The following is a 22,354-nucleotide window of genomic DNA, read 5'->3' as shown; positions in this document are numbered from 1 at the left end:
GACTCGCCAACTGAGCAGCAGAAGAAGAGACGACAAAATGAGTTCCATTTATCAGATTCTGGGACCATCCTTGCCAGTGAGATTATATGGAAACCATTTGAGAAGCCTCGCCCTGCTGATTATGAGGTGATTTGGTTCAAGGGGGCGGCCTCTGACATGAGTGAAGAGAAGGTAAAGAACTTGAGGAAGACCTTTGACCTCTCCGGGGTGTCCATCATTATCCCTGGTCCAGATGACAGAGCTGAGGACCCCCCTCTGGGTATGTGCGCTTGGACACGTTCTGCCATTAGGTATGGGGCCCTACTTCCTCTTCATTCTTACTTTCGAAGTATAGCAGACTATTTTGGTATTATTTCTTCTCAACTGGCTCCTAATGCGATCTTGGCCTTGTCTGCATCGTACATCATCTATCACCGCAGAAAATGGGCTGCCCCAATGCCTCACGAGATCCACTATCTGTTTGACCTGAAGAAAAACCCCTCTTAATAAAACTCGGGGTATTTCTACTTCCACCATTATATGAGCAAGGGTACCAACACCTTCTTGGAAGAGATCTCTGGAAATAGCAAGGCATTTAGATATGCCGATAACTATTTCTTTACTAAGGACGCAAAGGCCAACTACTCCAAGTTTAAGCACGTTGGGCCCTTTTATAGATCACTCCCCAGGATATGACAGTTAGGGCCAAGGCAATGATTGCCATGACCCCTGAGGAGAAGAATGTCAAAACCCTCGTTACTCCAGAGAACCTTAGGAAGGTGGGGCTGTTTCCTCCTAGCATATCATATGTTCTGGATGATGATGAATCCGAGCCCGTGGTAGCCATAGACTCCCTTGGACCCATTCATATCGAGGAGGTACCCTCTTCGCCGGTGCTAGCCGAAAATGAGGTGGGTGCATCTGCTGCGTACTCGTTGCTTGCGTTAGACGACTTTGATGAGGCTACGTTCATACTCGAATCACATTCAGAAGGTTCAACCCTTTATCACTTTTATTTTATGATTCATCTATACTTAATATCCTTCTAATATTTGATCTTCTTTTGCAGGCTCAAACATGTTTGGTTTTGTTCATACCCAGGAGAGGTCGATTCCCACCGAGGCCAGTCCTTCTATTCGAGTGGAAAAAAGGGCCAAGGTTGAGGCTGAGTCGGTCATGGAGGTTCCGCTTGAGGTGTCTCCTCTGAATCCTTTGGCGTCTAGTCCGATTCTTTTGCCGTCTAGCCCTGTTGCAAGGGCAGAGCCATCTTTGTCTACACCAGTCTCTCCCATTTTCACTGATGCGGGTGCTTCTTGTTCTGCGCCTGCTCCTTTATCTGACCCACATCAGTCTGCTATACGGAACCTAAGCGCCCTCATGGACCAAGCATTACATCTGGAACAAACAACAGCAGCCTTTAATGGGATCAAGAATGAGGACCTGAACACCATTCTCACGAAGTCACTCTTAGACATTCAGAGTGTGTGTAATGCCCCGAAATCCCTATTGCGGTTTAATAGCTGGATTAGTAGGCCTGGAGGGCCATAATTGTTTAATTATGCAACTAAATGATAATGTGCATGTTTATGTGAATTATATTATAATATGATGTTATATGCATGCATGTGGGTCCACATTTGAATTTTAGGGTGTTTTGGTAATTTGGCCTGTTGAGGGCATATTTGTGTATTTTGGTGCATATTGTGAGTTATGGATGAGATCCCATTATTATGGAGATATATTCGAGCTATTCGACATGAGACGGTCCTATATTATAAATTAGCGGTTTTGTCATAACGGGGTCATTTATTGGGATATTGAGTAATGAGAATGTTTATTTGATGATAAATTGGGAGTTGTTGAGATCAGGATGAAATTCTGGGAGTTTTGACTATAATGTCCCTGGGGGTGTTTTCGGGACCCCGAGCACTAGGTTTTATTTGAGGTTACTTAAGCTTGAAGTAGCTTGTCAGATAGAATCGTACGTTAGAAAACACTTTCTCTCTTCCTGTTAGTTCATTTTACCGTTCGAAGCATTTTCGAAGAAATCTTGAGTTCTAGGAGTCAGAATCAAGCGAGGATCAAGGCATAGCGATCCTAGGAAAGATTAGAAGCTTCTTGACCGAAGTATTTGACTAGAAACAACCCAATCAAAGGTAATCTAAGTTTTAAGTTTTGAGTTTTTAGAGTTTCTAAGCTTCGAATTGGATTTTGTGAATCGTTGATTTTTTGGTTCGTTTGAGCCTCGGGATTTGATGGTTTTGGATCATTGGGAAGTTTGGGAAGTTTGGTTTTTGGATTTGGAAGTGTTTAGGTGTGTTTTTGGAGGGTTTGGGATGAAGAAGATCGAGTTTTTGGTTGGTTCTGGGTGGGGGGGGGGGGGGGCGCGACCCTGTTCTTGGGCGCCGCGGCCCAAGCTCGAAGGAGCAGCTGGAGGCTTTTGGCCTGTGCTGGATGTCGCGACCCTGGGTAAGAGGCGTTGTGGACCTTGCTCCTGATGTGGCTGGGGGCCGCAGCTCAAGCTTCTAGGGTTGCGGCTCTTGGGTGGTTTTGAGGCTGTTTGAGTGTTTTGACCTCGGGAACTTGGTTTTCGGCCTCGGGATTGTTCCTACTACCCGGATTAGTGGGGATTGATGTCAGGGAGGCTAGATCTTGGTTCGAGAACCTTTGTTATTCATTTTATTGATGGTGTCCCATATTTGGTTATGACTAGGTGACCGTTAAAGGACTAAAAGGTTGATCGTTCTCAAGGGTCATTCTTTTATTCATTCTCGCTCGAATCAGAGGTAAGAAAACTGCACCCTGTGTATATGCATGCGTAATTATCGTTGAGGCATGTGGATTGTTAAATGTGGACATTGATTGCATATTAAATGCTTAGCAGAGCTTGCTTACTTGTGTATGGCACTGATTAGTCAGGGACAACACTGGTCGCATATTACTGACCTGAGAGTCAGAAACGACATAAGCGTCTTGAACGCAGGGCCGATAAAAGATTAGATCTAATCGATATCAGCGTTGAATGACTCTAGGAGCATTAATGCTGGACCGACCCTAAGGTCGATGAAACTTATAAGCGCTTGACTAGTCTAAGACTAGTTACTCAGAGCTAGGGCCAAAGGCCTAGGTGACGGCTTGTCACATGGCTAGGGAGCAGAATCCCATGGTTGTGACTCCATGGTCACGAGGTAGGTTATGTTGGTGACTAGTCATCAAGCACTTATCCTGTTTAAGCTAGTGAAAGGATCACTTATTTGTAAAGCCCCGGTGACCTTATCGTCACATGGCTAGAGGGAACGGAACCGACCATAGTGACTTTTGCGACTGTCACTCATCTGTTTTGGACTGAAAGTCCTGAATGATTATTATGATCATTATTGATATTGTATTCAGCTGGGCTTTGGCTCATGGGTGCTATGTGGTGCAGGTAAAGGGAAAGAAAAGCTCACCCAGCCTTGAGTGAAGAGCTTAGGTGATGATGTGTACATATGCGGCCGCTTGACCACCACGGCCAAGGAGTTCTCAGAGGAACTAGGGGGTTTAACCTATTTTGCCGCTTAGGTCGGCGGATTGTAAATTTAAACAGTAATGACCATTTTGAGTTGTAAGAGTTTTTGATGGGCCCATGAACAGTTTTATGTTCTAAATATAATATATCATTTCCTTTTGATTGGTTTTCCACCTTAGCCTATTAATAATACCTAGAAGCACATTTTTAACCAAAGAACTCAGGTAGCGAGTTAAATTTCCAGTTCACCGTTCACCGTAACTGTTCTGGGATAACCAGGGGTGTTATAGTGTGAGTCCTTTACAATTCCCTTCTCATCTATTTAGCTTGTGTTCTGACATTTATCTAACACTTGTATGTTCTTTGAAGGCATTGATGTTAGTCTCTCATGTCCGTGATAGGTCTGTAGAGTGTACTTCTACGCTCTCCAACCTTCGTTCTAAGCTTAAAGTTGTTCGCCACGAGGTACTAGACCTTAGGCGCATTCTTGGCTCTAGGGATGCTGACATTTCCTCAAAGGACGAAGAGATCAACACCCTCCATAATACTGTGGAGCTCAAACAGAAGGAAGTGACCGAGTTGACTCTCAGGAAAACCTAGATGGAGGGGGAAATTTCCGATTAGCTCGAACATTCTGAAGCTGAGAAAAGGAAGCTGATTGCCGACATGGACCAATTGCGGAAGGATTCTTTTGTCGAGAAGGAGCAAGAGGTCTAAGCTGCTCGGGACAAGGATCGAGAGAAGTATTCATAGACAGCCTTCTCTTGCTTCTACTTGATTTGGAAGTCCAACTAAGATATGAACTTGGATTTCCTTCCCGAGAAGACACGAGCGAAGGAGTGTAGGAAGTGTTTGGCTCGTGAGGCTGTCGAGGCTCAGGGTAGTCTTTCAGATGATACTCCTTGCCCTAGTTAGTCTTCTTGGTCCTTTATTCTGTTTTTCCTCTCATGACATTGGTGGGGCACCTTGTACTTGACAGTTTTTACATATGGTATTTTATGCCTTTATGCTATTTTGTTTTGAGTACTCAGTGTATTGATTGATTTTTTATTTCCAATGCTTACTAAGTATATCAACTCACAACCCTCATTGGTTCAGGTATCAATATACTCTGAACACATGTATTTTACGTGCCATACTGACCTTACTCCTTTACGTTTTTCATGCTAACAACCATGGTAATGTGAGTAGTACGATACTTCACCAAGTACCATGAACAAAACGGTCAGGTCGACCACCCCATGGGTGATAGGCCGACCACCCTATAGGGTTGATGGACTAGCTGACCACCCCATAAGGGACATGGCTAGAAATCTCCCTACCAATTCCTTTTTTGTTTTTGTTTTTTGCACTTTCGGAACATATGTTGAACAAATGTCCTAGAAAAACTTGAGCTTGGTTAGTACTTAAGGTCACGCCCTCATTGCTCTCGTGTATACCTTGATCGGTATGCACTATATGCCCCCCAAGTGATCATGGGTTTAAAAGCCTTCGTCACTTTCTACTTGACGATGCCTTGCTTCGAGCATTTAGACACATTGTATTATCATTTTCACCCAATGATGCAAGCAGCAAATGCTTGTCCCTTATTGGTAGTCAGGTGATGGTTTCATACTCAGTAGTAATGATACTTATACACAAATGCAGATTGTGTAGCAAGTGTTGATCACGATCTACATAATCTCTCGTGTACTCGTTATAATGATTGTAGACAGAAATGCCTAAGTTGGACCAACCGGGTCTAGATGGGCTAATCGAGCCTGTAACGAGTCTTAGATCAAATTATCGATCAGTTCCTCAAGGACCAGATTCGATTATGATCCAATAATGGCGACTGGTCCTTGGACCAGTCTCTGGTTTTTTGATCGTATGGGTCGATAAGTTCCTTAAGAACCAAGATCGAACGTGATCAAATAAGTTGGCGACAAGGTCCTCGGACCAGTCTCTCATTTGGATCTTATGGGTCGATAGGCTCCTCAAGAACCAAAATCGAACATGAACCCTTAATTTGACAACAAGTTCCTAGGACCTATCTCTCATTTGGATCTTATGGTTCGATAGGCTCCTCAAGAACCAATGTAACGCCCTACTTCCTTAGAGTCGTTACTAAGTGAGTTTTAAACGTGCAGTTAACTCGCTAATCGAGGTTTTTAGGTCAAAAGTGTAATTAAATCATAAACAGTGAAATAAACTTTGAAAACAATTCCATTTACTACAAAATGTTGAGTGTTTGACACTTGGGATCCCAAGATACTGTTTAGAAATATTTACAACATATAATTTATAAGTTTGAGTCGACTAGACGACAAAATCTAAGTTTTAATACAACCATCTCCCAAAACCACTGGCCGTGGCAACCAGGCAGACCAAACATGTACACGCCACTTCACGCTCTCCATACTCATGGTTGGTTGACTTTTCCCTTGCTCTTACCTGCACCACAGAGCACCCGTGAGCCGAAGCCCAACAAGAAAACCCTCACAAGCAGATAACATATGCACAACAAACACTTAGCATATATTCAGGCCACCAATGGGCTAAACACATACGGCCATGCCGTCCCAGGCGCTTTACCAGGCCCTGGGTTCGCGGTCCACACCGTGAGGATATCCCAGGTATCCTTTAAGGTCTTACCCTGGCAGCTCGTACTCCATGTGCTCAGCGCTGCTCCCGGCCCCTTGCCGTACTCGGCCTTGACTTCAACGTGCCCAACGCCGTTCCCGGCCCTTTGCCGTTCCCGGCCCCTGCCGATCACGGCCTACGCCGTTCCCGGCTCTCGCCAAACATTCACATAATCGTTTTCATAGCATAACAAACATATACTGAATACTAACAAATTCAATCAAAGGGCTATGCCCTGCAATTCAAACATATTGGGCTCAGCCCTGCATACAAGCTCTGTGGGGACAGTGGTTTTCTTACCTGTATCCCGGGCTTCCGATGCCCCAAAGCCGCGAGCACGGTCCTCTAACCCGAGCCTCTCCAAAGACCTAGTCACAACACATATAAAACATCCTTTATTACTAATCAATCCAAAACCACTTCCCGGGACCAATCCCACACTCTCGGAATCCCCAAATTCCTAAAACAATTCAACGGAAACATCCCCCGAACCCTCGGAGCAAAAGCTCAAAATTGCAAAATTTCTATGCCCTGAAACTGGCCTAGCACCGCAGCGCTGCCCTAGAGGGCCGCGGCGCCCAGCAAGTCAGAGAACTTTCCCCTGCCCAGAAACAGCCTTGCGTCGCGGCGCCCAAGAACAGGGCAGCGGCGCTCCTTCGCGAACCCAGATTTCTGGGTTTTTCCTTGTGTTTTACCCGAGCTAAAACCATTCCAAATCATTCCAAGCAAATACCTAAGTCCCAAAATCATTTCAAAACCCCAAATGAACCCTTTAACAACCTATAAACATTACAAACAACCCCAATCACATAATCACACCCAAAATCCCATCTTTAGTTTCAAATTCCTAAAACTTAAACCATGGCTTCCAAGACTAAAACCAGAGCTTGAAAACTATGAACCCTGCTTCTAAAATCTTAAACCACATCAGAAACCAAAATATAAACATGTTCAAACTCTTACCTCAATCAAGAATCTGGCTTGAACCCTTCTCAATTCCAGCCTCCAACCTCTTTCCTCTTGATTGTCCTAACCGAATTTTCAATAAAAACCAGCCATCCTATCTTTAAATTTCACACTCAATCTTTGAAAAATCAACCTTGAACTCAAGCAATAACAGAACATAAATCTTACCTCTGAGTAGTCCTAGCTTAAATCTGGTTTTGGTTGCCTCAAATCCCTTTGAATCTCCTCCTAGGTCTCACAACTTCAGCTCCCTTCTTCCTTTTCTTTCTTTCTAGTTTTCTCCTCAAACTTTCAGCCAAAACAAAATATACCCAAGTGTTAAAACGTGAATTCCTTCTCTTCTCAGCTGAAGTTATCTAAATCCTTGCCAAAAGACCATCTTACCCTACCATCTAATTCCTCTTCTAACTAAGCCTCAAGGGCACTCTTGTCCTTTCACTTATATTACAGTTCTACCATTTTCCATCCAAAATTGTTACTCTCAGCAGTTACTAATGGTTACTCAGGTTACCTAATCACCAATAACCATTAACCACAAACTCACAACCCAACTCATGAAATTTCCCCAAAGTACCCCTAGGCTCCTCCCGAGCCGGGTATAGAATCCCGTTGTGACTTTTGAGTTATCTAGCTCTCTAGGGCCGTCTCGACACGTGCATCACATTAATATCACCACAGCCATGTGGTACAAATCACATAATACAATTATCACATTTATGCCCTCAACGGGCTAAAATTACCAATTTACCCCTATCATGCAAACGGGGCCCACATGCATATTTACACCACCACCTAAACATGCATTCTAATCACATATTCATTTAAATTCACATATTATCATATTAATTCACTTATTGCCCTCCAGGCACGCTAATCAAGGTCCTAAACCTTATTAGCAACTTAGGGTGTTACAACCAAGATCGAACATGATCCTTAATTTGGTGACAAGGTCCTAGGACCTGTCTCTTTTGTTGATCGTGTGGGTCGATAGGTTCCTCAAGAGCCAGGATCGAACATGATCAAATAGTTGGCGAAAAGGTCCTCGGACCAATCTCTTGTTTGGATCTTATGGGTCGATAGGTCCCTCAAGGACTAGAATCGAACATGATCCGATGGGATTGATAGCTATATAGGACAAGTCCTTCGTTGAATGAAATTTAAAGAACTAAGAGAAACTTTAGAAATTAAATTCATTCATTGATGCACAATGGCTGTTACATAGATAATTCGTAAATAATATATTTGCAAATTAAAATTTGTATTGTTACTGAGCAACTTCATTGATAGTATCGGCGGAAGTGTTCGCCATTCCAGTAGTATTTTATTAGTTCTCCATTCAGTCGAGCTATCTTGTACGTCCCTGGTGATATTATCTACTCCACAAGGTATGGCCATTCCCAGTTAGGTCCTAGTACCCCTGTTGTAGTGTCCTAAGTGTTTAGGAATACCCTCCTAAGTACTAAGTCTCCAACCTGGAATTTTCGGTCTTTCACTCTTCAGTTGAAGTATCTGGCCACATTTTGTTGATGTGCTGCTACTTTGAGACTTGCCTTTTCTTGTCTTTCTTTAATTAAATTGAGCGACTCTTCTATTAGTTGAAGGTTCCTCCCTTGATCGTATGTCTCCCATCTATACGATGGGGGAGTGAGTTCAACTGGCAATATGGATTCATACCCAAACGCCAAAGAGAATGGCGTATGCCCTGTCGTCGTTCGCGCCATCGTTCAATGTGACCATAGGACCTCCGGAAGTAATTCTGGCCAGGCTCCTTTGGCTTGTTCAAGGCGTTTCTTTAGAGTGTCTTTGATAGTCTTGTTCATTGCTTCCACTTGGCCATTAGCTTTGGGGTGTGCTACCGAGGAAAAGCTCTTTGTGATTCCATGCCTTGTACAAAATTCGATGAAAATATCACTGTCGAATTGAGTCCCATTGTCCGAGAATATCTTCCTTGGTAGGCCAAATTGACATATGATATTCTTTACCACAAAGTCTAAGACTTTCTTTGAGGTTATGGTAGTGAGCGGTTCTGCTTCAGTCCATTTGGTGAAATAGTCCACAGTTACAACAGCAAACTAGACTCCTCCCCTCCTCGTGGGTAGCTTTCCGATTAGGTCGATCCCTCATACAGCAAAGGGCCAAGGGCTCTGCATCTGTGTTAATTCGTTAGGTGCCGCTCGGGGTATCTTGGAGAACATCTGGAACTTGTGGCATCTTCTGACATACTCCATCGATTCTTCATTCATCATTAGCCAAAAGTATCCTTGCCTTAGGATTTTCTTTGATAGGCTCTGTCCCCCAGTGTGATCTCCACAAAACCCCTTATGTACCTCAATCATTAACAACTTTGACTGGTCGGGTGTAATGCACCTTAGCAGTGGTAGAGAGTACCCTCATCAGTATAGTACCCCTTCGAATATCATATATCGCGCAGCTTGTCTCACCAACTTCCTTGCTTTGTTCCTATCGCTGGGCACTACTCCTTGGTTGACATAGTTACTAACAGGGGTCATCCATGTATCTCCTAACTCAACAGGTAGTGCCTCCTGCTCAATTATTCTTCTTTCCGCCAAGTATTCGATGGGAAAAACATTTAAGGTGTCTACGTCTTTGGCACTAGCAAGCTTGGCTAAGGCATCGACATTGGCGTTCTACTCTCTTGGGACTTGTATAATTGAGTATTTCTTGAACTGTGCCAACAAGTCCTTCACCTTGTTCAGGTACTGCACCATCCTAAGTCCCTTGGCTTGATACTCCCCAAGTACTTGGTACACCACTAGCTGGGAATCGTTGAATATCTTCAGGGACTGTGCACGTACATCCCGAGACAAGCAAAATCCAGCTAATAATGCCTCGTACTTAGCCTCGATGTTTTAAGTGTTGAATCCAAATCTAAGAGCGCAATGGATTCGATGATTCTTTGGAGTAATCAGTATGATTCCTACACCTGAGTTGTGTTCATTGGATGCTCCATCAACATATAGCATCCATACAGGAGTATCTCCTTCCATCTCAGTATCTCCATTCTTCGATTGATAGGAAGGGTCTTCAAGGTTGGTGCCTTCGACTATGAAGTCCGCCAATGCTTGTCCTTTTATCGCTGTCCTCAAATGATAAGTGATATCAAACTGTCCTAGTTCCACTGCCCACTTGAGTAATCATACCGGGGCCTCTGGTTTCTGAAGAACCTGCCTCATCGGTTGATCGGTCAGGACTCTGATCAAGTGAGCTTAGAAATATGGACGCAGCTTTCGAGAAGCGATTACTAAATAGTAGGCTAGTTTTTCAAGAGGGGGATACCTAGACTTCGCACCTACTAGCCTTTTACTGATATAGTATACAGGGTGTTGTACCTTGTTCTCTTCCTTTATCAAAGCAGCAATGATTGCATGCTTAACGATTGCCAAATAGATGAATAGTACTTCACCATATATTGGCTTCGCTAGGATATGAGGTTGGGCAAGGTGATCCTTCAGGGCTTGGAAAGCCTCCTCACACTCCTCGATCCATTGGATCTTTTTGCTGCCCCTCATTAAGTTAAAAGGGACACACTTGTCAGTAGACTTTGATATGAACCTACTGAGGGCAGCTACTCTCCCGGTTAAGCTTTGCACTTCTTTGATTGTGGTAGGCGACTTCATGTTGATCAATGCTTTGATCTTCTCGGAGTTAGCCTCGATTCCATGTGAATTGACTATATATCCAAGAAACTTACCAGAACCTACTCCAAACGAGCACTTTAGAGGGTTTAGCTTCATGCTATACTTTCTAAGTATTGAAAAGCATTCCTCCAAGTCTTGAACATGCCCTCCAGCTTCTTTGTACTTGACCAACATGTCATCGACATATACCTCCATATTTTTGCTAATCAAGTCTCGGAACATGCCATTCACTAAATGTTGGTAGGTGTCTCCTACGTTCTTCAAGCCGAATGGAAACACCTTATAACAGTACAATCCATTGTCTGTCCGGAAGCTGGTATGTTCCTCGTCGGGAGGGTGCATACTTATTTGATCATACCCAGAATACGCATCCATGAATGAGAGTATTTCATGTCCTGCCGCTGCATCGAGCAGTTAGTCTATTCTGGGTAGTGGGAAGCAGTCTTTGGGGCAGACCTTGTTCAAATCTGTGAAGTCCATGCATGTTCTCAACTTCCCGTTTGGTTTTGGGACCAACACGGGGTTTGAAACCCAATCAGGGTAGTAGGCCTCCCTTCTAAAACTATTTTCCTTGAGCCGCTTGACCTCCTGCTTCAGGGCTTGAGATCGGTCTTTGTCAAGCAGTCTCCTTTTTTGTTGCATTGGTGGGTAGTTCTTGTCTATATTGAGGACATGACTTATTACGGATGGAGAAATTCCAACCATGTCCTAATGTGACCAGGCAAAGACGTCCTGGTTTTTCTTCAAGAATTCCACCAATCGTGCTTTAGTTTCCACTTTTAACTCCTTCCCGACTTTGATTACTCTAGTTGGGTCCTCCTCTTCTAGTAGGATTTTGTCAAAATCTTTGACTGGTCCTACCCCCATGACGTCATCCCCAAAGTGAGGATTGATGTTGTTTCCCTCGCTTTGGGAAACTTGCTATAACAAAAAATCTTCATTAAAAGGAGCCTCCGGCTCCAGTAGAGTGTTTCTTTCAACGTCAACTTCCATGTTGACAACCTCATTGGTTCCTTCATTCTCTTCGCAGCAGGTTACTATCATGTTTTTTATGCATGGTCCTTTCTTTTCCTTGACCACTGACGCATTATAGCATTCTCGTGCCTCCCTTTGGTTACCCTGTACGCATCCTTGCCCGGTGCTGGTGGGGAACTTCAAAGATAGATGCCAGATAGATACTGCTGCGTGTAGTGCTATCAGGAGGGGTTTACCGAGTAATACATTGTAGGTCGATGAGCAATCTACCACCAGGAACTTTGTCATCACAGTCTCGTGCCTAGGGGCATCCCTCACTGTGACCGGTAGTTTGATAGTTCCTGCTGGTGCTAGGCATTCTCCCGTGAACCCATATATCACTTAGGAACATGGTGTCAGGTCTTTGACCGTGAGCTTCATCTTCTCGAGGGATGATTTGTAGATGATATATACCGAGCTTCCCGTATCCACCAAGCATCTCTTCACTCGGGCATTGGCGATTTGAATGGTAAGGACTAGAGGGTCATTGTGGGCGTACCTCACGTGTCTGGCATCATCCTCTATAAAAGTGAGTGCTTCACTTTCATACTTTGAAGTTTTTGGAGACTGCTCCTTGACCGCCATACACTGGGGAGACTCCAATACCTCATGCCTGAGGGTCCTTGCAAATTGCTCACGAGCATTGTTATTGTTGCTTGCTATGTGGGGCCCTCCACATATGGTATCCAGTGTAAAGTCTACTGCCGCCGACTCTAGTGGTGGACTCCTCTGCCTTCATAATTATGGATTCCTTCTTGGGGTCTCGGTCTTGCCTCGGTACCTCGAGAGTTTTCTTGATCGAAGAAGAAACTCTATCTCATCCTTCAATTGTTTTCACTATCGTGCCCATAATCATTATGGAAATGACAAAACTTATTCTTGTCCTTCTTTCCTTCTGAATGCAAGGGTAGTGGCTTTTGGTATGGTACCTCCTGGTATGTTGCCAAGTAAATCTCTGCCCTCGATGTTGTCAGGATGGTATAATTGGTCAACTTGGGCTGGTAGGGTTGATGCTTAGCTTGTTTGTCGACGAATGCTGACTTGGCTTTCTTCTCTCCACCCTGCTCAGCCCCTGAGTTATTCCTTTTCTTACCGTTGTCCCCAATGCTGCCCTAAGGGTTTGTGCCATTCTTATCTTCCTTGACAGTGGTCGAATGGTTTATGCCTTTTTCTTCCTTCAAGATAGCGTCATCTAGCTTCATGTATTTGTCGGCTCAGTCCAGGAACTTGTGCAAGGTGTTGATAGGGTTCCTGTGTATACTATCCCACAAGGGACTACGATAAATTATTCCCACCGATATGGCAACGAACTTCCCTTCATCTCCTACTGTGGCTGCTTAGTTCGCCCCTCTCATGAATCTTTGAATGTAGTCTTTCAGGGATTCATCTTTCCCTTGCTTGATGTCAGCTAACTGATTGGAATAAACCGGTTGAATCCGCCCGGCACTAAAGACCTTGCAGAATTCCTTCCTGAACTGCTCCCAGGAAGTGATGGATCCAGGTTTGAACTTCCAATACCATTCCTGAGCTAAGTCAGAGAGAGTGGTAGGGGATACCCTGCACCTATAATCATGCTCCACACCGAGTAACTCCATTTGATCCTCGAACTTCCCAATATGTCGTTCCGGGTCCTCCTTCCCAGTGTATGTGGGAAGTTTTGGGGTCTTGTATTTCGGTGGTGGTTGGGCAGCTTGGATCTTGGCATTGAAAGGACTCCCACTTTTATGGGCCAACTTGATATTTGAAGGTTTCTTTTTTAGACCCTGAACAGCCATAACGAGTGCATCTATTTGAGCCTACACTGCTGGTGGGATCACTGCTCCAGGTGGGGTAGATGTCCCTGGTACCCCCTCCTGAGCGCTGTCCTTCTATTGATGACCTCAGTCAAATCCTGAGGTTGCACATCTTTCCCCAGCCTATCGAACACAGTATTTGTGTTATTCATTGGTTCCTTTCCCTTGCGAGACTGAGGGTGTAGAGGTGGTAGGTCTACCTTGCCCCTGTCGGGGCGACCCTGCCCCTGAGCCTCTCCTCCTACATGACTTTGAGACTTTGAGCAGCCATTTCCATTCCTGTCACGCCTTTAAGATGTTTGACCTTCATCTTCTGCGTTGTTTCGTTGATCCCCCTGGGAGGGGGCCTTCGGGTTGGTAATACTCCTACTCCAAGATGGAGTGTTATTCTTCTTAGTCATGGAAGAGGCAGTCTTGGACTGTACCTCTTCATCTTGTCTCTGGGAAAATGGTTCTGAGAGTGTCCTTGGGGTCCTACTCCTCCCTTGGGACTCTCTGTTATTGTTGTCTCGCATTCCTACTGCTTTGGCCTGAGCCTCCCTCACCGCCTGAGCAGCAACTTCAACGTTAGCTCGGGCTAACTAAGTAGCCGCCTCCAAGGCCACAACGGCCTCCTGGTGCTTTTGGTCAGCCTCCTGCTCCCTTTGGATCATCCTCTGGACCTGCTCATCGATCTCCCATCGTTTTCATTCCATAGTTGCCCTCTGAAGGGAAATTTCTGCAACAAAGGCCTCTTGCCTCGCCATAAATTATGCCATCTTCTTCTGGGGAGGGTCCTGTGTATCTTCATCATCAGGTTGATCTCTAACCTCCACCTGAGGTTCGTTAACGGGATCTATGGGATCCTGGGTGGTGGAATCCCTAGGAGCAGTCTTCTTTGTCTGACTGGGTTTTGGAGGCATCGTAAACTGATGAAAGTGTGTTTCTTGACTTCCTTCTCTCAATGAAAGCACCAAAATGTTGACATGTGAAATTGGCCAACGGTCATATGTGCAGTATATGACACCTTTTGAACGAAATAAATGAAACAAATGACAAAGTACAATTATCTTAAATAAACACACAGGAATGTTATAGTGGTTCAGCCCTGTTCATTCTGATGAATAGTAATAACCTAATCCACTTCATCTTTAGTATTGAATTACTAGACAATTACAAGCACAAACTGACGAGTTCACTCGTCACACAGATTTTTCTCCCCAAAATTCCAGAAAATGAGAGAAGATCCCTATTTATGAATCCCTGGGTCCTTTATTTATAGTACCCAGGGAATGTTACATGACCAGTAATACTGGGATCGTGGTTTGGCATACGATTATCAAGTAGTGGAGATATGTGTTTAGCTTCCCATGATTATGAGATCGTGGGTCTTCCCATTGTCTTCTATGGATCGTGGTTGATAATGCACGATAGAAACCTCTGGGATGATGTTAAGTATCTGTTGGTATATGAGACTTAGGTGTTAGGCCTGACGACCAAAGCTTGGATGCTGGACCTGTGACCTTTTGGGTACTGGACCTGTTGATCATGGGGCGCTAGGCCTGTTGATCTTCGGGGTGCTATGCCTACTGATCTCAATTTGAACGAGAGTGATTATTTCTCAGTGAAGCGTACTTGAGGGTTTAGGCCAACCACCCAGGTGGCTCTTGGGCCTGCTTAGGCCGACCACCCTAGGGGTTGAGGTCAGGCCGACTGCCCCTAGGGGTCCTTTGGAAGATTGGAGCCAACTACCCTAGAGGTTGGGGTCAAGCCGACCACACCTAGGGGCCTTGTGCATGCTGAGGCCGACCACCCCCAAGGTAGGGGGTTAGGCCGACTACTCCTAGGCCCTTGGGCCTGCTTAGGCTGACCACCCCTAGGGGTAGGGGTCAGGTCGACCACCCCTAGGGGGTTTAGGCTTGGTTGACTTTCCTAGGTACTGGACCTATCTTTTTTGCCCGTCGGTCTTTTCTCAATACTTTGTCGTTTGTCCCTGATTTGTGATGTCACGTGTCACATTCTCATTCGCCACATCATCCTCGTATTTTTTAGGGATAAGAATGGTCATCTAATTAGAGTTGCAGCCCATAATGATTCCATAATCATTTATTTGTACATGTACACATGCATGAGTAGGGTTATTGCTGCTAGGCATGCTTATTATGATTTGGTAACATGTTATTAACTGCTTATGAGCATGTTTAAGTTTTCTTGATGAGCCTTGGTTCACGGGTGCAATGTGGTGCAGGTAAAGGGAAAAGAAAGCTGGACCATCCTTGAGTTGGAGAGCTTAGGTGACGATGTTTACATATGCGGCTGCTCGACCACCACGGTTGATGGTTTAAAGAAGAACTAGGCTCAAAACCCTATTTTGCCGCTTAGGTCGGCAGGTTTTAACTCTTTTATTGTAATTAACCTTTTAAATATATTTTGGGATCACATGTATACAGTAAATGTTTTAGTGAAACATTTGTATCTTTGACCAAATTTTTTACCCTAAACCGTTAATCACGTTTAGTTACACGATTATGGCCAAATGACTCATTTAATGAGTTTAGCACTATTTAAAATACACAGTGTAACTGTCCCTGGGTAGTAGGGTGTTACAAGTAGGTTATTACTGCTAGGCATGCTAGATATACATCTAAGTCTTTATATATTGTACATGCACTTGTATTAAGTTTTCTTGCTGGGCCTTTGCTCAAAGGTGCTATGTGGTGTGGGTAAATGGAAAGGAAAGCTGGATCAGCCATGAGTTTGAAAAATTAGGTGGTGATGTGTGCATATGCATCCGCTTGACCTCCACGACCAAGGTTTCTCAGAGGATCTAGAGCGTAACCCTATTTTTGCCGCTTATGATGGCGGGTTGTAACTTTTGAATTGTAATGACCTTTTTAGAAGTGTAAACAACTTTGTAAACGTTTTTATGGGATCCCATGTACAATTTAATGTCTTTAATGAAACACCCATTCCTTTTAACAGAAATTTTCAACCCTGGACCAGTAATCACACTTAGATGCACGTTTATGGCCTAATGACTCGTTTAACGAGTTAAGCACTATTTAAAATACATAGTGTAACAGTCTTGGCTAACCAGGGTGTTACAACTTGGTCTCAGAGTGTGCCAAGGTTAAGGGTTCCTGAAGACAGGTTGGGCATGTACACTCGCCACTAAAGACAAGCTCGACTCAGGGTTCGGTAACTATTTATGTGATTATGTGCTTAATTGCTTAAACATGATATAAATTATTTATCTTCATGTCTTATTAGGTAGCATGAGATATACCGATAGGGCCTCGCTCTTGACTGCTGCATGATATAAAAGGATGTACTTATTAGCTCTAATTTTGCTTGTGAATGCCAAAGAACCGCTTATTAGCGCAATTATATGGACATGTAGGTCAGGACAAGCTTATTAGCGCTGTCATAGATACATGTATGCCAAAAAATGCTTATTAGCATTGTTAATTATTATGGATATCAGGATGTGCTTATTAGCACCAAACTTGAATATGAATATGAATATGAATCGACATGCTTATTAGCATGACTGTTGAATGTGAATGGTTATATGCTTGATCTTGGACCGTGAGGCGGCAAGAGGTTTAGTTATCACTACCTAACTAGCCGAATTGATTATTGCAGCAAGATATAAGCTTGGAAGTATGCTTCCAAGGAAGATTGAATCATTAGCTGGCTAGGAAGATCAGGGCCAGAATGACAGACAGGGTCAGGATAATGACCAGGGTCAGACCCCTCAGCCAGCTCCTGAGAACTGGCAGTAGTTGCTTGCTGATCTGCAAGCTAGGGTATTGAGGCAGGAAGAAAAAATCTGCCTCATGAGACAACAACATGTTTTTGCAGAGAACTTCTTGCCAAAGGCACCACCTGTGATGATGCCAACAGTTGAGCAGCCGTCAGAGGCTGGGAATAAATGGGAACCTTTTTATGAAAGGTTCAGGAAACAGCATCCTCCGGTCTTTGAGGGTAGTGCAGATCCAGCCAAGGCCGAGTAGCGGATGCGGATGAGTATGGTTACCACCATCCTAGACTTTATGAGGGTGTCTGGTAATGAGAGGGTGGTATGTGCCACGTTTATGTTTCGGGAGGATACCCGAATTTAGTGGGAAGTGATATCCCAGACCAGAAAATGTTAATGCCCTGGATTTGGAAGAGTTTCAGACTTTGTTTAATGAAAAGTATTACAATGATGCTATCAGGGCGGCAAAGGCTGAAGAGTTCAGTAGATTACTTTAGGGCAACTCATCAGTGACTGAATATGCCCTGAAATTTGATAGACTGGGAAAGTTTGCCAGGGAACTGGTGCCCACTGATGGGACCATAAGGGAGAGATTTCTCTAGGGGCTACAACCTATGATAACTAGGGATGTTCGCATTACCACTGTGCTAGGAGTGACTACCTATGCACAGGTTGTTGGGAAGGCGCTCATAGTTGAGAGCGCAGAGAATAAGATCTGGTGCGATACCATGGCCAGGGGAGACACTAGGAGGGTGGGACCTCCATTTATGAGTTCAGATAGGGGCCGGGCCCCCAATTATCAGAAAAGGAAGGCTTCTGGTGCCTTTCTAACCCCAGGCCCTAACAAGAGACCTCGTGGTATTACAATAGGCCACCAGGGCAGAAGTGAGGGCTGGACGACTTTTCCTGAGTGCGCCAGATGTAGGAGGCACCATATTGGGGAGTGTCGGGCAAAGACCTGCTTTTTATGTGGGGTAGTGGGACACCTGAAGAAAGATTGCTCGAAGGCAAGAAAGGAAGAACCAGGAAAGGCGGACAGCTCAGCCCCAGCTCGAGTGTTCGCGTTGACACAGGCAGAAGCTAAGGCTTGTCCCTCAGTAGTCACAGGTCAAATTCAGTGTTCAAACCCCTTATACTGTTTTGATTGATTCTAGTGCTATAAATTCTTTTGTTGCTAATAAAGTTATTGATAGATTGTGCTTTGGAGTTCGGGACCTTATTACCAACTAGGGAGTTAGTAATATCCACGAGATGGGTCAGATCATTGCTAGTGACAGTGGAGGGCAGAGAGTTGTCAGTTGATTTGATAGAGTTGGTTATGACCGACTTTGACATAATTCTTGGTATGGACTGGTTAGTGAAGTATGGGGCAACCATAGATTGTAGAAGGAAAATGGTAAGCTTTGAGCCTGAAGGTGAGGATCCTTTTGTATTTATTGGCACTGTGCAGGGACCCCGTGTACCGATGATATCTGTGTTGAAGGCTAGAGATCTATTGCAAGGTGGTTGCTTAGGGTTCTTAGCCAGTGTGGTAGATACCACTCAGGTCGTGCCAGTGGGAGCAAAGGAGACCAGATTGGTCTGTGAATTTTTGGATGTGTTTCCAGAGAATTTTCCAGGGTTGTCGCCACACGGAGAGACTGACTTTGTGATTGAAACTGGCCCCAGGGACAGAGCTAGTGTCTAGGACACCCTACAGAATGGCCCCAGCAGAATTAAAAGAACTAAATGTACAACTGCAGAAGCTGTTAGACTTGGGTTTTATTAGACCCAGTTTCTCACCATGGGGTGCATCAATCTTGTTTGTAAAGAAGAATGATGGATCTCTGATAATGTGTATTGACTACAGAGAACTGAACAAGTTAGCAATAAAAAACAAGTATCCTCTGCCAAGGATAGATGATCTGTTTGATCAGTTGCAGGGTCAGATGGTATTCTCAAAGATAGATCTTCGATCTGGTTATCACTAGCTGAGGATCAAGGAGGGAGATATACCGAAGACTGCCTTTCGTACCAAATATGGGCATTATGAGTTCTTAGTCATGTCCTTTGGGTTGACTAATGCCCCAGCTACTTTTATGGATCTAATGAATAGAGTGTTCAAGGATTACCTGGACCGGTTTATGATTGTTTTCATCGATAATATTCTGGTTTATTCTCAGTCAGATTCAGAACATGAGCAACATCTGAGGTTGGTTCTACAGAGACTAAAGGAGCATAGTTTGTTTGCTAAGTTCAAGAAATGTGAGTTCTGGTTACCTCGGGTAACTTTCCTTGGTCATATTGTTAGTAAGGAGGGGATCAAGGTGGATCCAGCTAAGATTGAGGCGGTCAGAGATTGGCCAAGGCCAAGGAATGCCTCAGAGATCAGGAGCTTCCTTGGATTGGCAGGTTATCATAGGCGTTTTGTGGAATGGTTATCAGGGATTGTTACTTCATTGGCTGAACTGACACGCAAGAATCAGAAGTTTGTGTGGTCAAATAATTGCGAGAACAACTTCAAAGAACTAAAATAGAGACTGATCACAGCTCCAGTTCTGAGTCTCCCGACAGATCAGGAGAAGTTTGTGATTTACTGTGATGCCTCACATCAGGGTTTGGGTTGTGTTCTTATGCATTCAGGGAAGGTGATTGCCTATGCATCACGTCAACTAAAAGAGTATGAGCAGAGAAACCCCACACATGATTTAGAGTTGGCAGCAGTGATCTTTGCATTAAAGGTGTGTAGGCATTACCTTTATGGAAGAAGTGTGAGATATACACTGACCAAAAGAGCCTGAAGTACTTTTTCACACAGAAAGACCTGAACATGAGACAGAGGCGTTGGTTGGAGTTGGTGAAGGATTATGATTGTGAAATTCTGTATCACCCAAGGAAGGCCAACTTAGTGGCAGATGCCTTAAAACGAAAGGGTCCGGGACAGATTTTCAGTGCGAGATTGATATCCAGAGAGTTGGCAGAGGATATGACTAGAGCTGGTATAGAGTTGTTGGTGGCTAGTTGGCCAACATTACACTACAGTCTACACTGTTGGAAAGAATAAAGGAAGGTGAGTTAGGTGATCCACAACTGAAAAAGATCAGAGAGGATGTTATAGCTTAAGTGTCTCGGGACTATACAGTGTCAGATAGGAGCTTGTTGAGATACAAGGGTCGGATCTATGTTTCGATGGACACTATTATTATGCGGGAGATTCTAGATGAATCTCATACTACTCCTTACTCTTTACTTCTAGGCACCACGAAGATATATCAAGATGTGAGATCACTGTATTGGTGGCCTGGGATGAAGAGGGATGTGGCAGAATATGTGGCTAAGTGCTTGACATGTCAACAATTCAAGGCTGAGCATCGGAGACCAGCAGGGCTATTACAGCCCCTAGACATCCCAGAGTGGAAATGGGAGGACATCACGATAGATTTTGTGGTGGGGTTACCCAGGAATGTGGGTCAACATGATTCAGTGCAGGTCATTGCGGATCGATACACCAAATTAGCTCACTTCTTACCAGTGAGGACAACGTATATAGTTGACCAGTATGCAGATCTTTATGTGAAAGAGAGAGTGCTCGGTCGATCGTGTCAGATCAGGACCCCACATTTACTTCCAAGTTCTGGGGAAGTTTGTAGAGGGCCATGGGTACACAAGTTAAGTTCAGTATTGATTATCATCCTCAGACAGATGGACAATCTGAGAGGACGATTAAGATATTAGAGGACATGCTGCGAGCATGTGTGCTGGACTTTGGTGGGTCTTGGAGTAAGTATTTTCCTTTGATAGAGTTTTCCTACAATAACAGCTATCAGTCGACCAATGGAGTGGCTCCTTATGAGATGTTGTATGGTAGGAAATGCAGGTCTCCCATTCATTGGGAAGAGATAGGCGAAAAGAGATACTTGGGTCGTGAGGCAGTTCAGAGGACCAATGAGGCTATTGAGAAGATCAAAGCTCAGATGCTCACTTCTCAAAGCAGACAGAAAAGTTATGCTGATCCCAAACGTAGGAACGTGGAGTTCCAAGTGGGAGACTATGTCTTCCTCAGAGTCTTACCATGGAAATGGGTGAGGAGATTTGGGAAGAAGGGTAAGCTGAGCCCTAGATTTGTGGGACCATTTGAGATCCTGGAAAGGATTGGTCAAGTGGCCTATAGATTGGCCTTACCTCCGACAGTGTCGGCCGTACACAATGTATTTCATATTTCGGCCCTTCGAAAATATGTGTCAGACGTGACTCATGTATTGAGTTACACGGACAGATCTCTCCTATGAGGAACAGCCAGTCCAAATACTTGACAGGAAGGAGAAGGTCCTGAGAAACCAAACTATACCTTTGGTTAAGGTAATATGGAGGAACAACAAGGTCGATGAAGCGACCTAAGAGCTGGAGTCAGATATGCAGAATCAGTATCTCGAGTTGCTTAGGTAAACTTTCAAGGACGAAATTTCTATAAGGAGGGGATAGTTGTAACGTCCCAAATTACCTAATAAGGCTTAGGGCTTTGATTAGGGGGTCGGATGGCAAATTATGTAAATTACATGTTTATGTGTTATATATGACTTGATATGCATGTTTAGGTGGATTAATTAAGCATGTGGGCATGTTTCTTATTAGAAGAGAAATTTTTGTAATTTGGCCCGTAATGGGTATATTTGGCATATATGTTATACCCGTAATGGGTATATATTTGAGTTGCTCGGCACGAGGCGATCCTAGGGAGCAAGTTAGCAGAAAAGTTACAACAGGACCAATACTTGACTCGGGGTGAGTCAAGGGGTGTTTTGGGTATTTAGTACATTACCAGGATATTGGGTAATGGGAATAATTATTTGATGATATATTGGGAGTAGTGAGACCAGGAGGAAATTCTTGGAAGTTTGACTATTTGGCCCCCGAGGACGTTTTGGGGACCCCAAGCCTTGGGTCTTACTTAAGGTTACTTAAGCTCGAAGTAGCCAAATAGAAATACATATACGTTCAAAACACTATTTCTCTCTCTCCCATTATCCATTTTTACCGTTCGTCGCATTTTCGAAGGAAACTCGAGTTTTAGGACTTAGATTCAAGCAAGGATAGT

The sequence above is a fragment of the Humulus lupulus genome, chromosome X (assembly GCF_963169125.1).
Source record: "Humulus lupulus chromosome X, drHumLupu1.1, whole genome shotgun sequence".
NCBI lineage: Eukaryota > Viridiplantae > Streptophyta > Magnoliopsida > Rosales > Cannabaceae > Humulus > Humulus lupulus.
The sequence above is the reverse complement of the archived record's forward strand: the minus strand, read 5'-3'. Positions refer to the sequence as shown.